Source organism: Schistocerca piceifrons, chromosome 5 (assembly GCF_021461385.2).
Source record: "Schistocerca piceifrons isolate TAMUIC-IGC-003096 chromosome 5, iqSchPice1.1, whole genome shotgun sequence".
Classification (NCBI taxonomy): Eukaryota; Metazoa; Arthropoda; class Insecta; order Orthoptera; family Acrididae; genus Schistocerca; species Schistocerca piceifrons.
The window spans coordinates 476,477,739-476,485,864 of record NC_060142.1 but is presented as its reverse complement, the minus strand read 5'-3'; the positions used below and the strand labels follow the sequence as shown (position 1 = coordinate 476,485,864).

Genomic DNA, 8,126 nt, shown 5'->3' with positions numbered 1-8,126 from the left:
CGATAACAACGGCGAAGTCGGTGATGACAGTGCCACTAAAGCAGAGTCATTAAACACGGTTTTCCGAAACTCCTTCACCAGAGAATACGGCGTAAATACTCCTGAATTCCTATCAAGAACAACTGCCAAGATGAGAAACATAGAAGTAGATATCCTCGGTGTAACGAAGCAGCTTAAATCACTTAATAAAGGCAAGGCCTCCGGTCCAGATTGTATACCAGTCAGGTTACTCTCAGAGTATGCTGATAAAGTAGCTCCATATTTAGCAATTATTTACAACCATTCGCCCGCAGAAAGATCCGTTACTAAAGACTGGAAAATTGCTTAAGTCACAGCAATACCCAAAAAGGGAAGTAGGAGTAATCCGCTGAATTACAGGCCTATATCACTAACGTCGATTTGCAGTAGGGTTTTGAAACATATGCTGTATTCGAACATTATGAAGTACGTCAAAGAAAACGATTTATTGACACATAGCCAGCACAGATTCAGAAAATATCGTTCTTGTGAAACACAACTAGCTTTTTATACTTATGAAGTAATAAGTGCTAGCGACAGGGGATGTCAAATTGATTCCATGTTTTTAGATTTCCAGAAGGCTTTCGACACCATTCCTCGCACGGGTCTTCTAACCAAACTGCGTGCTACGGAGTATCGCCTCAGTTGTGCGACTGGATTCGTGATTTCCTGTCAGAAAGGTCACAGTTCGTAGTAATAGACGGAAAGTCATCGAGTAAAACAGAAGTAATATCCGGCGTTCCCGAAGGAAGTGTTATAGGCCCTCTATTGTTCCTGATCTGTATTAACGACGTAGGAGATAATCTGAGTAGCCGTCTTGGATTGTTTGCAGACGATGCTATCATTTACCGTGTTGTAAAGTCATCAGATGATCAAAACGACTTGCAAAATGATTTAGATAAGATATCTGTATGGTGCGAAAAGTAGCAATTGACCCTGAATAAGGAAAAGTGTGAAATTATTCACATGAGTACTAAAAGAAATCAGCTAAATTTCGATTACGTGATAAGTCACACAAATCTGAAGGCTGTAAATTCAACTAAATACTTAGGGATTACAATTAGAAATAACCTAAATTGGAACGATGACATAGATAATATGGGCAACGGCCTTTCCGCAGTGGATACACCGGTTCCCGCGAGATCACCGCAGTTAAGCACTGTCGGGCGTGGTCGGCACTTGGATGGGTGACCATCCAGGCCGCCATGCGCTGTTGCCATTTTTAGGGGTGCACACAGCCTCGTGATGCCAATTGAGGAGCTACTCGACCGAATAGTAGCGGCTTCGGTCAAGAATACCATCATAACGACCGGGAGAGCGGTGTGCTGACCCCATACCCCTCCTATCCGCATCCTCCACTGAGGATGACACGGCGGTCGGATGGTGCCGGTAGGCCACTCGTGGCCTGAAGACGGAGTATATAGATAATATTGTGGATAGAGCAAACCAAAGACCGCGATTCATTGGCAGAACACTTAGAAGGTGCAACGGATCTACTAAAGAGACTGCTTACATCGCTATTGTCCGCCCTATTCTGTAGTATTCTGTGCGGTGTAGGATCCGCATCAGGTGGGATTGGCGGATGACATCGAAAAAGTGCAAAGAAGGGCAGCTCGTTTTGTATTATCGCGAAATAGGGGAGATAGTGTCACAGACATGATACGTGAATTTGAGTGGCAATCATTAAAACAAAGGTGTTTCTCGTTGCAACGGGATCTTCTCATGAAATTTGAATCACCAGTTTTCTCCTCCGATTACGAAAACATTCTCAAATGGTTCAAATGGCTCTGAGCACTATGGCACTCAACATCTGAGGTCATCAGTCCCCTAGAACTTAGAACTACTTAAACCTAACTAACCTAAGGACATCACAAACATCCATGCCCGAGGCAAGATTCAAACCTGCGACCGTAGCGGTAGCGCTGTTCCACACTGTAGCCCCTAGAACCGCTCGGCCACACCGGCCGGCTGCGAAAACATTGTGTTGGCACCCACCTACATAGGGAGAAATGATCATCACGATAAAACAAGAGAAATCAGGGCTCGCACAGAAAAATTTAAGTGCTCGTTTTTACCGCGTGCCGTTCGAGGGTGGAACGGTAGAGAGACACCTTGAAGGTGGTTCATTGAACCCTCTGCCAGGCACTTTATCGTGAATAGCAGAGTAATCACGTAGATGTAGAAAGTTCAAGAATGATTATTCATTAATAACACACAGTTTAAATTAATGGTTTACGCTGTGCAAAAGTAAAATAAAAAAAAATCGTATCTGGTGGCTGAAGGCTTGGGTGTGGCGAACAATTATGACTGCTACACTACCCACAGTACGGCCTGCAAATATCTTGCTATATGCGCTCAATTATTCTTCTTGGCGTCGTTCAGTTTTACATACAGTGGCCCAACAACTCGCAGCTATGCCGTAAGCCATTTTCAATCTTCATCCGAGGCATTTTTGTGCAAATTTTCAGGCAAAGCTTCTCCTGCTCCACGAGGGTATTGCCTCAATCAATGCTGCCTACAGACTGTGTATCTTACTTCCCGCGCTTGCTCTAGATAGCGCACCACTACGCTCTTGCCACCTGTTCCACTCCCCAGAGCCACTTTTGTTTCAAACAAAATCACAATGGCTTTTACATAACATCTATTTCTTACATTGTTCCTAAGCGTGACCATTGCTTACAACTGTTAAATTTACATCAACATGAACAGTTTATACACACAAATATTTTTAAATATAAACTGTCATCATAAAATTATTTAACGTAATAAACAATTTACATAATATTTTACATACTTTACCTACATACAGTGCAAAGAACTTCAACCTCCAGTATAGCACACTTCACTTTACATATACAGAAAATATAGTACCAATACCAGAAAATTTTAAAGCCAACAATTATAAAAATTTTAGATATACCATAAACAAATAGTGTCATAGGTACGGATGGTTTGTCGAGCGAGTGGTTGTATATGGTTGTTAAGTATGGAGCTATTGCATCAGCATAATCTGAAAGGAACGTAAATGGTATGAAGTCTGGATCGGAAGACTAGCTTTTATTAAGTAGTTTAAGTTACATCACTACTCCGAAGATATCTACTTACAAGTAACTCATGTTGGCAGCAGTTCTTCATTAGAATTCCGAAATATTTATTTCCTCTCCTTTGGTGAAGCAATTTCGAAAGGTTGTGTTTACTAACTCTGCTTTAGCAGTACTGTCATCGATAGTATTTCCATTGATATCGCGCAGAGAAGGCATTGATTGTGTCTTGCCGCTAACATACACACGAACAGAATCTCTTTGGATTTTCTGCCAGATTTCGAGACAAAGTTTCGTTGTGGAAACTATTATAAGCATCCTGCATTGAGATCCGCGCTAAGTTTCGAGCTTCTGTAAAAGATCGCTAATCTTGGAAATTTTGTGTTCTTCTAAATTTGGCATGCTTTTTTCGTTGATTCTGTAACAGTGTTCTGGCCTGCTTTGTGTACCAGGGGGCTCAGCTCTGTCGTTTGTTAATTTGTTTGGTATAAATCTCTCAATTGCTGTCATTACAATTTCTTTGAATTCAAGCCACATGTGGTCTACATTTACCGATACATTGTTAATTCAGAAGGAAATGAGATTGTCTCCCAGGAAGGCGTCAAGTGAATTTTTATCTGCTTTTTGAACAGGTACATTTTTCTTTTTGGAGGATTTGGGGGATTACAATTTTCAGTCTCGCTACGGCAACCCTGTGTTCACTAATCCCTGTATTCATTTTGATGCTCGTTATTAGCTCGGGATTATTTATTGCTAAGACATCAAGTGTGTTTTCACAACTACTTACTATTCGAGTGGGCTGATGAATTAACTGCTCGAAATAATTTTCAGGGAAAGCGTTTAGCACAATTTCAAATTATGTTTTATGGGTACCTCTCGATTTAAACACGTATTTTCGCCAACATATCGACGGTAAATTGGAAGTCACCACCAATTATAACTGTATGAGTCGGGTACGGATTTGAAATTAGACACAACTTTACTTTGAACCTTTCAGCAAATGTATCATCTGAGCTGGGAGGTCGGTAAAAGGATCCAATTATTATTTTACTGCGGTTGCTAAGAATAGCCTCTACCCTCCCCAACTCACACGAACTATCTAAATCAATTTCGCTATAATATAAAATACTTCTAACATCAACAAACACGCGACCGCCAGCTGTGTTTAGTTTATCCTTTCTGAATACCGTGAAGTTCTTAGCAAAAAATTCGGCTAAACTTATCTCTGGCTTTAATCAGCTTTCAGTGCCTATAACGTTCGAGCATCAGTGCTTTCTATTAGCCCTTGGAGCTCTGGTAAAATAAATGTCGTTGTGACTAGGGCCTCCCGTCGGGTAGACCGTTCGCCGGGTGCAAGTCTTTCGATTTGACGCCACTTCGGCGACTTGCGGGTCGATGGGGATGAAATGATGATGATTAGGACAGCACAACACCCAGTACCTGAGCAGAGAAAGCCGGCGACCCAGCCGGGAATCGAACCCGGGCCCTTAGGATAGACATTCTGTCGCGCTGACCACTCAGCTACCGGGAGCGGACTGGAGCTCTGGTACTTTCCCAACACAGCTACGACAATTTACAGCTGTTATGCCGATGGTTCCTGTATCTGCGTTCTTCCAGACTTCGAGGTGCACTCTTTGACACTTCGTATTTCTGCGAGACCCTTAACCTAAGAAACTGCCCAGTTTACCCCACACAGCCCCTGGTATCCGTGTAGCCGCCTGCCGCGTGTAGTGGACTCCTGACCTATTTACTGGAACCAGAAACCCCGCCACCCTATGGCGCAAGTCGAAGAATCTGCAGCCCACATGATCGCAGAACCGTCTGATCCTCTGATTCAGATCCTCCACTCGACTCTGTACCACAATCTGTCCTGTTGACTATGCTACAAATGGTGAGCTCTACTTTCGTCTCGCAAACAAGACTGGCGGTCTTTACCACTTTTGATAGCTGCTCGAAACCAGAGAGAATCTCTTCCAGTCCAAAGTGACACACATCATTGGTAAAGCCGGCCGGTGTGGCCGAGCGGTTCTAGGCGCTTCAGTCCGCCACAGCGTGACCGTACGGTCGCTGGTTCGAATCCTGCCTCAGGCATGGATGTGTATGATGTTCTTAGGTTAGTTAGGTTTAAGTAGTTCTCAGTTCTAGGGGACTGATGACCTCAGATGTTAAGTCCCATATCGCTCAGAGCCATTTGAACCATTGGTACTAATGTGAGCCACCACCTGCGGTTGGCTGCACTCTGTGCTCTTCATGTCATCTGGAAGGAGCCATTCCACGTCTGGAATGACTGCACCTGGTATGCACACGGAGTGTATATTGGCTTTTTCCCCTTTTTGGCAGTCACATCCCTAAGGGGCCCCATAGCGCACCTAACATTGATGTCCCAGCTACCAATAATCCCATCCTCTGTGATAGCCCTGATCTTGTAGGCTGAAAGGCTTTCTTTGAAACAGGACAATCGACTAAATTTGGTTCGAATGGCTCTAAGCACTATGGGACTTAATATCTGAGGTCATCAGTTCCCTAGACTTAGAAATATTTAAACCTAAATAACCTAAGGACATCACACACACCCATGCCCGAGGCAGGATTCGAACCTCCGACCATAGCAGCAGCGCAGTTCCGGACTGAAGCGCCTAGAATCACTCGGTCACACCGGCTGGCGACTGCATTTGGCTGAGGGACAGTGTCAGCCACAGACAGCATGTGGTATCTGTTTGTCAGACTATCTGGGGAGGCCTTACGTTCGTCCCCCTGGAAAGTTTTTCGCCACTTGCCACATACTGAGGCGACCAGCAGTAACTGGGCTGGCCACTGGTGCGGAACGATCAGTGTTCTAAGACGTGCTGGACGTCCGTTGGAGCCCTACAGCCGTACTACAATGGTGATGTCCATCCACTGCAGCTTCAAGCCGTGTAACCGACGCCATCACAACATGGAGCTGAGACTAAAGTGTTGCCAACTCGGCTCGCGTCCACACACGGCAATCGCAGGCCCTATCCACGGTAAAGACAGTGGAAAGCTCAACTACAAAGACAAACAAAGGACTATCGACACGCGCTATGGAACTCTACTGTAGATACTGAGGAAAACTCAAGAACTGTGTCTAATAAATTAGATTAACAAGCACAGATTCAAAAACTGAACTACCAAAGTGCTCAGGTGAGACTAAATAATTCGCTCCTGGTTAGGAACTCGTAATATGTCACGAAGTCGGTTTACTTTCCGACACAATCGAAGACGCGAGAACTCTGCTTATTAAATGGTAAATTAACAAGCCGAAATTCAAGGAACTAAACTAACAAAGCACACAGATGAAACTTCACAATTCGCTCCTACTTGTTGTTGTTGTGGTCTTCAGTCCAGAGACTGGTTTGATGTAGCTCTCCATGTTACTCTCTCTTGTGCATTCTTCTTCATCTCCGAGTAACTATTGCACCCTACATCCTTTTGAATCTGTTTAGTATATTAATCTCTTGGTCTCCCTCTACGATTTTTACCCTCCACGCTGCCCTCCACTACTAAATTGGTGATAGCTTGATGCCTCAGGACATGTCGTACCAACCGATCCCTTCTTCTGGTGAAGTTGTGCCACAAATTCCTCTTCTCCCCAATTGTATTCAGTACCTCATCATTAATTACGTGATCTACCCATCTGATCTTCAGCATTATTCTGTAGCACCATACTTCGAAATTTTCTATTCTCTTCTTATTTAAACTATTTATCGTTCATGTTTCACGTCCATACACTGCTACACTCTATACAAATACTGTTAGAAAAGAATTCCTGACACTTAAACCTATACTCGATGTTAACAAATTTCTCTTCTTCAGAAACGCTTTCCTTGCCATTACCAGTCTACATTTTATATTCTCTCTACTTCGACCATCATCAATTATTTTGCTCCCTAAATAGCAAAACCCCTTTACTACTTTAAGTGTCTCATTTCCTAATCTAATTCCCTTAGCATCACCTGATTTAATTAGACTACATTCCATTATCCTCGTTTTGCTTCTGTTGATGTTCATCTTATATCCTCCTTTCAAGACACTGTCCATTCGGTTCAACTGCTCTTCCAGGTCCTTTGCTGTCTCTGAGAGAATTACAATGTCATCGGCAAACCGCAAAGTTTTTTTTCTTCTCCATGGATTTTAATTCCTATTCCGAATTTTTCTTTTGTTTCCTTCACTGCTTGCTCAATACTCAGATTGAATAACATCGGGGAGAGGCTACAACCCTGTCTCATTCCCTTATATGTCATCTTGTGTATATATTTTTTTAACTATTTTCGAAATCCTCCGTCTTTACTGTTGAACCTTTGCAGGTCAAACATTTCTCACTGCAATCATTCTTGAACACCAGTGAACCAAAACTTGTCTAAAAAGGCTTGCTCAAACTGTTCACACGTTTGACAACTTCCTGCAACATCTGCTACCAGGAGCAGTGCACCTCTTACGGTGACTCTTACAGGTCCAAGCAGAAGAAAGAAAATTTTCAATCCGATGGGAACGATGACCTCTCTGTTTGGTCCCCTCCCCCAAATGACCCAACCAACCAGGAATTTTCGCATACTTGTGTCTTCTTTTTCAATGTGAATGTGAGGTAACAAGTTATCAAAATTGTGACTTGTAATGTAACATATTATTATTATTTTTTCATTCTTTTCGTTTTTCCTCTGTCTTTAAAATGGTTCAAATGGATCTAAGCACTATGGGACTTAACATCTGAGGTCACCAGTCCCCTAGACTTAGAACTACTTAAACCTAACTAGTCTAAGAACATCGCACACATCCATGCCCGAGGCAGGATTCAAACCTGCGACCGTAGCAGCCGCGTGGTTCCGGATTGAAGTGCCTAGAACCGCTAGGCCACCGCGTCCGATGTCAATAGTCTTTCGCTCCCTGTATTTGACCCCTGCCACTTCCTGGTTAGGAACTAGTAAAAGTAAAAAAATCGGTAACTTCCCTTATTATGTTCTTATTTCTGGTTTTAAACTTTGTGTCAATATCCAGTGTAAAGGGCTGATGTGGTAGCAAAATTGAAAAATGTTTTCATATTGCGTTTTC

At 43.0% G+C, this 8,126-nt stretch overlaps 1 pseudogene; it reads left to right on the top strand.

The window, feature by feature from the left end:
- The first annotated feature begins 1,119 nt into the window (after positions 1 to 1,119).
- Positions 1,120 to 1,237, top strand: LOC124799669 (annotated as a pseudogene).
- The last annotated feature ends 6,889 nt before the right edge of the window (positions 1,238 to 8,126 follow it).